The sequence below is a fragment of the Schistocerca piceifrons genome, chromosome 2 (genome assembly GCF_021461385.2).
Source record: "Schistocerca piceifrons isolate TAMUIC-IGC-003096 chromosome 2, iqSchPice1.1, whole genome shotgun sequence".
In the NCBI taxonomy this organism is placed as follows: domain Eukaryota; kingdom Metazoa; phylum Arthropoda; class Insecta; order Orthoptera; family Acrididae; genus Schistocerca; species Schistocerca piceifrons.
Window position 1 is genome coordinate 729,885,407 of NC_060139.1, and position 7,938 is coordinate 729,893,344.

The following is a 7,938-nucleotide window of genomic DNA, read 5'->3' on the forward strand; positions in this document are numbered from 1 at the left end:
GTATAAATAAGACTGAAAGCACAAGCTGAATGAACTACAAAGAAGCTAGCACAGAAAAGACGATGCATGATCGTACGTAACTTTTATTTCAAATGTCGCGTTAGTAACGCCCGTTGTACTGTCTTTCGGCCAATATTTTGACGTAGAGTTGTGACGTATATTTGTCATGAAATTATAAATTAAATTACTTTATGAGTAGAAAAATCATAATGGTATAAATGAACGCCCAGAAGTGTAAGCCGAATCAGCTTACGCCAGTAACATCAAACGAATTTCAATTCAGTAGCAGAGACCCAGAGATTTTAACAAACAGCAGAGGACACTTTACCGCACACCGGAAAAGGTGCTTACCGATATTCCTTTATCAGGGCTACGATACTGAAGAATGCTGTCTGTGGCCAGGTCCACCAAACAAGGCTACAAGAGACAGGCTTAGTCGACCCCCAGTATACTTTACAATAACACGTCAGTCAAGAAAAGATGACGGCAACATTTACGACAAATATTTTACTACTGTATGTATGGATGTAACATAACTCTGCAGACGAGACGTGCACTACCACGAGAGCACATCACAGCACCTGCATCGCACATATGGTGTGACGAAACAAGACTCATGTATTTTACTGTCGAAAGCCCGCGTAGCGGTGACGCGGAGTGTGGGACGGCAGTGCGGACACGCGACGTCTTTGTGTGCTATTGATCACCCTGAGGCGAGAACAGAGCACGCCTGTGCCGTTCTGCAAGTTATTAAAAGCTCCTTGTCTCGGGCCCTATTGAAATGTGAGAGGCCATCAGCCGCAACAGGTGGTGAATGCACGTCGAGCTTCCTGCATAATTAAAACACGGTACATTAACAAGCTTCTGAAGACGGGAAACCCGACAGCAGTTTCCAATAACGGATGCAGTAATTAAGTCTGCAAAGCCAAGCTTCGCTCATCAGTGGTGTCCTACGTCTGCATATGTAATCTTCCACTTATTATAAAGTACATACTAAAGGGCATTTTTTTATTTTACAGTAAAATATAAGAAGGTATCCTCTCATTGCCTTCCCGGATGCTTCAATATGTTATGTTAGTCATATTAAATTTATCCTCACTGTCTGTCTAGAGGCTATAAAATGAAGGAGTATAATGTAAACTTGCTTTCTAAAAACGTTTTATAGACTTTTCTAAGCTACTTATCCCAATATAACACCCAGACTGCCTACTAGCCGAGTTTCTGCAACAGTACTCTACAACCATCCCCCGACAGAAAGAAGTCCCTGACGATTAGCGTTGCCTTTATTTATATACGCTTTATGTGCCCATGTTAGTTCGTTCAGATATGGATACCTGACAGCCCAGCAATACTCATTCTTTTTGTTAAGTAGTATCGCTCATGGACGTACAGCTATTTCCCAGTATCCTTCCAGTAAATTGAAGCTTGCCATTTGCTTTACATCTTCAACTGACTTTATGTGACCGTTCTACTTTCTACCACCACAAACTGTCAGTATTGTGTGACAGCACTGACGCTATTTCTGACTCAGAAACCCGGTAGATATTTTTTTACGTTTCGTGAAATGTATAAATTTTCATTCCTCTTCGAGAAGAACTAATTGGCAGAACTGCAGCGGGTTAGTATTCTGTCCAGATCTTACTGGATATTGTTCTCATTTTTCTCGGGTAACATTTCTGCGTAGATAACGCCACCTGAATTGTCATCATGGGGAAACGAGTACTGCACATTTTTAATTAGTCACTTATATAGAGTTTCCCATTGGTGTGAATGATCTGCTGCGTGACATCTGAAATTTCAGGAGGATTTTTACTGACGTTGGTACTGTAAATAGGGAACACCAGCAAATTCCAGCAACGTCAGACCCTTGATGCAGGGAGTCTGATGGCCATCAACGTAAATGAATGTAATACAAGTGAATAGAGTCAGAGAACATCTAGGAGCTTCTATGTGGAACGATTTGAGGTGTAACGGCTACATAAAACTAGATGTGGGAAAAATAGATTTATTGTAAGAATACTGAGAGAATTAAGTATGCTTCACAGCTTTCGTTCAGCAAGTCCTTGAGCAGTGTAAGTAAATCTGTTACCTTTATTAGTTGAGATTACTGAGGAAAATCTTGAAAGACCAGCTGCACATTTGGTCAGGTACGATCTGATCAGAGAGAGGGCGTCACGAAAAAAATTAATGTCAAAAATTCCGATAGTTCATGTTTCAAGAAGAGTCAAGCAACTTATTAATTCATTCCGCGTGTATACTCCGTAGTGATCAGGTAGCTAAACTAGAAACATTACTGGCTGCTAAATTCTACTCTTAACTCTCACAACGGTACATACCGCACGTTGTCCCACACTGCGGAACTTATTTTAACAAAGCTGCATGTACAAAAAACCAACTTCGGTTGCTGCTGCAATAAGCCGTAACATATAAAGGACTGTATAATAAATTAAAGTTCTTAGGACACTGAAAGCATGGCATAAGCTCAATGAAACATTCGATTGTGGGCAATGAGATCATACTGTGATTCAGAGAAAATCGTTCCTGAGGCCGAAATCGATTTGTAAACATCTATTTATTTAAGAAGTTACTTCCAGAATGAGATTTTCACTCTGCAGTGGAGTGTGCGCTGATATGAAAATTCCTGGCAGATTAAAACTGTGTGCCCGACCGAGACTCGAACTCGGGACCTTTGCCTTTCGCGGGCAAGTGCTCTACCAACTGAGCTTGGAAGGTAGGAGACGAGGTACTGGCAGAAGTAAAGCTGTGAGTACCGGGCGTGAGTCGTGCTTCGGTAGCTCAGTTGGTAGAGCACTTGCCCACGAAAGGCAAAGGTCCCGAGTTCGAGTCTCGGTCGGGCATACAGTTTTAACCTGCCAGGAAGTTTCAAGAAGTTACTTATGTGGACACTGCTGTAGCCAGTCAGAAAAGGAAATGAATTATAAATGAGTCGAGTGTTCGAAATCGAAAACTACACTCCTGGAAATGGAAAAAAGAACACATTGACACCGGTGTGTCAGACCCACCATACTTGCTCCGGACACTGCGAAAGGGCTGTACAAGCAATGATCACACGCACGGCACAGCGGGCACACCAGGAACCGCGGTGTTGGCCGTCGAATGGCGCTAGCTGCGCAGCATTTGTGCACCGCCGCCGTCAGTGTCAGCCAGTTTGCCGTGGCATACGGAGCTCCATCGCAGTCTTTAACACTGGTAGCATGCCGCGACAGCGTGGACGTGAACGGTATGTGCAGTTGACGGACTTTGAGCGAGGGCGTATAGTGGGCATGCGGGAGGCCGGGTGGACGTACCACCGAATTGCTCAACACGTGGGGCGTGAGGTCTCCACAGTACATCGATGTTGTCGCCAGTGGTCGGCGGAAGGTGCACGTGCCCGTCGACCTGGGACCGGACCGCAGCGACGCACGGGTGCACGCCAAGACCGTAGGATCCTACGCAGTGCCGTAGGGGACCGCACCGCCACTTCCCAGCAAATTAGGGACACTGTTGCTCCTGGGGTATCGGCGAGGACCATTCGCAACCGCCTCCATGAAGCTGGGCTACGGTCCCGCACACCGTTAGGCCGTCTTCCGCTCACGCCCCAACATCGTGCAACCCGCCTCCAGTGGTGTCGCGACAGGTGTGAATGGAGGGACGAATGGAGACGTGTCGTCTTCAGCGATGAGAGTCGCTTCTGCGTTGGTGCCAATGATGGTCGTATGCGTGTTTGGCGCCGTGCAGGTGAGCGCCACAGTCAGGACTGCATACGACCGAGGCACACAGGGCCAACACCCGGCATCATGGTGTGGGGAGCGATCTCCTACACTGGCCGTACACCACTGGTGATCGTCGAGGGGACACTGAATAGTGCACGGTACATCCAAACCGTCATCGAACCCATCGTTCTACCATTCCTAGACCGGCAAGGGAACTTGCTGTTCCAACAGGACAATGCACGTCCGCATGTATCCCGTGCCACCCAACGTGCTCTAGAAGGTGTAAGTCAACTACCCTGGCCAGCAAGATCTCCGGATCTGTCCCCCATTGAGCATGTTTGGGACTGGATGAAGCGTCGTCTCACGCGGTCTGCACGTCCAGCACGAACGCTGGTCCAACTGAGGCGCCAGGTGGAAATAGCATGGCAAGCTGTTCCACAGGACTACATCCAGCATCTCTACTATCGTCTCCATGGGAGAATAGCAGCCTGCATTGCTGCGAAAGGTGGATATACACTGTACTAGTGCCGACATTGTGCATGCTCTGTTGCCTATGTCTATGTGCCTGTGGTTCTGTCAGTGTGATCATGTGATGTATCTGACCCCAGGAATGTGTCAATAAAGTTTCCCCTTCCTGGGACAATGAATTCACGGTGTTCTTATTTCAATTTCCAGGAGTGTATAATCAAAATTCAGCCGCTGAGAAATGAGATGAACTACCTCAGTAATATGTTCCAAGTATATATTTGTTGTGACATGAAAAGAGAAACAAACATTTAATTCGCGGAGCCTCAGACCACCCTATCAAACAAACCTCACAGAACATTTTGCCAAAAATATCTACAAAACGTACTCACAAAACATCGTCTGCAAGATTTTAATTTCCATTTGAAGGAGGCTGGTTAGACTGATGGTGGTTTGATGGACAAACAGCGAATGGTAACACTCACTCATGTAGCCGACTTGTGAAAGAGACTACAGAGTCTCTACAAGTTAGTGTTCTACATCAAATTGCAGTTGTTACAAAAACTAATACGTTGTCAGAACCCTCAAAAACGGACTGCAATAGAGAAGACAGGAATGACAGAGACATTAACTCGAAAAGATACTGTTGTCGCCCACTTGCGTGTCGGCTCAAATAACGCAGTACACATGGAGTTAGGGATGCCCACTGCGTGCACCTCTGGAGTCACCACATGCGTGTGAGAAACACTTGTGTCATGATAATGTCGTTTCATCGTATGGCAGCATCCCAGCTTTCTTCGTTTTCACCCCAGTGCGCACACACAACTGAATCATATGCCCAGCTGCGCGCGTCCTGCCTGTACGTAAGAATAAGACAGTATCCAGCAGAGCAAATTAAAAAAAAAAATCTTTATTTCCAAATGCATATTAATCATACAATGTAGCCCTATTTCCAAATGCATATTAATCATACAATGTAGCCCACTACCTTATGTGATTAGTGGGCCGTAATACATCTACATTTATTCATTTTATTGCAGCTATTCTACGTATGACTTAGTAACTAGTTAGTTAGAGCACTATATGGGAACTACAATGGGCATAGTAATATGTTATTAAGTACTAAGTGGTAACCTAACTAACTATGGACTAGTCACTAAAGCCTGCAGCGTTACAAATGTGTCAGCTGGAAATATAAACCTACTATAAGGCCTTGCTCATTGAGCTAACCCCAATGAGCGTGCCCCTGACACTGGGCAGGCCATGGTGTTAGTCGCTGCAGGTTCCTATAATTAGAATCTATAAACTAGGTCCTACAACTAAACTTATCCTAGGGTCAAGATAGGGTGCGTTGTCTAATTCGGTGTATAAATGCACCCCACTCCCCCTAATCCCGAAGCGCGGCGGATTCTAGACTGAAGAAGTCGGCCTTTCCGCGCTCAGGCGGTTTGGGAATAGGGTTCTAGACTTCATCGGTATTTAAGGTGTCTTAGTAAGGTGCTAGTTCGGTTCTCGCAGGTAGTCCCTTAAGACTTTCTGTGATACCGCGTTAGCCAGTTCGTTGATAATCTGGAAAGTGTCGCGTTGTCTCAACAGTCTGAATGTGTCATTGTGGGGTAGTTGGTCTCGTAACACAGAGGCCACATCATTGAAAAGGGGGCACTCGTAGACTACATGGTCAGGAGTACCCTCCGGAACACCACAGTCACACGCGGGTGTCGCCTTTCTCCCAAATCGACATAAGTATGTCGGATAGGGTCCATGGCCAGTGAGAAGGTGAATCAGTCCCCTAGTTGGTTCGAAATACGTCATTCCCATTCTTTCCCTGACATCTGGTAAGAAGTTAAAGGTTCTGCGCCCTGTTTCTTCGCTTTCCCATGAATGTTGCCACAGCTGATCCCCTCTTAACCTGATCTCAACTTTATTTTCAATCCTACTCCCTAGAATTTCTTCTATTTTATCCAAGTTCCCCTTTTTTGCCCAGTACCAAGCGGCCTGCTCTCGAATTTTGATATCTAAGGGGCAGAGTCCCATTATGACTAATAGGGCTCCTCCCGGTGTGAGCAAATTTATGTTTCAAAAGGATATTGTGCGCAGGTCGCTGTGGCCGAGAGGTTCTAGGCGCTTCAGTCCGGAACCGCTCTGCTGCTACGGTCGCGGGTTCGAATCCTGCCTCGGGCACGGATGTGTGTGATGTCCTTGGGTTAGTTACATCTACATCTACATCTATACTCCGCGAGCCACCTTACGGTGTGTGGCGGAGGGTACTTATTGTACCACTATCTGATCCCCCCTTCCCTGTTCCATTCACGAATTGTGCGTGGGAAGAACGACTGCTTGTAAGTCTCCGTATTTGCTCTAATTTCTCGGATCTTTTCGTTGTGATCATTACGCGAGATATATGTGGGCGGTAGTAATATGTTGCCCATCTCTTCCCGGAATGTGCTCTCTCGTAATTTCGATAATAAACCTCTCCGTATTGCGTAACGCCTTTCTTGAAGTGTCCGCCACTGGAGCTTGTTCAGCATCTCCGTAACGCTCTCGCGCTGACTAAATGTCCCCATGACGAATCGCGCTGCTTTTCGCTGGATCATGTCTATCTCTTCTATTAATCCAACCTGGTAAGGGTCCCATACTGATGAGCAATACTCAAGAATCGGACGAACAAGCGTTTTGTAAGCTACTTCTTTCGTCGATGAGTCACATTTTCTTAGAATTCTTCCTATGAATCTCAACCTGGCGCCTGCTTTTCCCACTATTTGTTTTATGTGATCATTCCACTTCAGATCGTTCCGGATAGTAACTCCTAAGTATTTTACGGTCGTTACCGCTTCCAATGATTTACCACCTATGGCATAATCGTACTGGAATGGATTTCTGCCCCTATGTATGCGCATTATATTACATTTATCTACGTTTAGGGAAAGCTGCCAGCTGTCGCACCATGTATTAATCCTCTGCAGGTCCTCCTGGAGTACGTACGAGTCTTCTGATGTTGCTACTTTCTTGTAGACAACCGTGTCATCTGCAAATAGCCTCACGGAGCTACCGATGTTGTCAACTAAGTCATTTATGTATATTGTAAACAATAAAGGTCCTATCACGCTTCCCTGCGGTACTCCCGAAATTACCTCTACATCTGCAGATTTTGAACCGTTAAGAATGACATGTTGTGTTCTTTCTTCTAGGAAATCCTGAATCCAATCACAAACCTGGTCCGATATTCCGTAAGCTCGTATTTTTTTCACTAAACGTAAGTGCGGAACCGTATCAAATGCCTTCCTGAAGTCCAGGAATACGGCATCAATCTGCTCGCCAGTGTCTACGGCACTGTGAATTTCTTGGGCAAATGGGGCGAGCTGAGTTTCACATGATCTCTGTTTGCGGAATCCATGTTGGTTATGATGAAGGAGATTTGTATTATCTAAGAACGTCATAATACGAGAACACAAAACATGTTCCATTATTCTACAACAGATTGACGTAAGCGAAATAGGCCTATAATTATTCGCATCTGATTTATGACCCTTCTTGAAAATGGGAACGACCTGCGCTTCCTTCCAGTCGTTAGGTTCGAGTAGTTCTAAGTCTAGGGGACTGATGACCTCAGATGTTAAGTCCCATAGTGCTTAGAACCATTTGAATCATTTGGACATTGTGGATAAACTTGGGTAACCGTAAGGACGTGACAGAGTGGCAATAACTAGCAATCGTGTTTGGCCATGCCCTTGACCATACTGTGCGTGAGTTTGCCGGATTT

General features: G+C 45.5%; 1 non-coding gene across 1 annotated transcript; it reads left to right on the forward strand.

The window, feature by feature from the left end:
* Positions 1-2,784: 2,784 nt before the first annotated feature.
* Positions 2,785-2,859, forward strand: Trnas-cga. The gene has a single exon. It is a non-coding gene; the product is annotated as a tRNA-Ser (tRNA).
* The last annotated feature ends 5,079 nt before the right edge of the window (positions 2,860-7,938 follow it).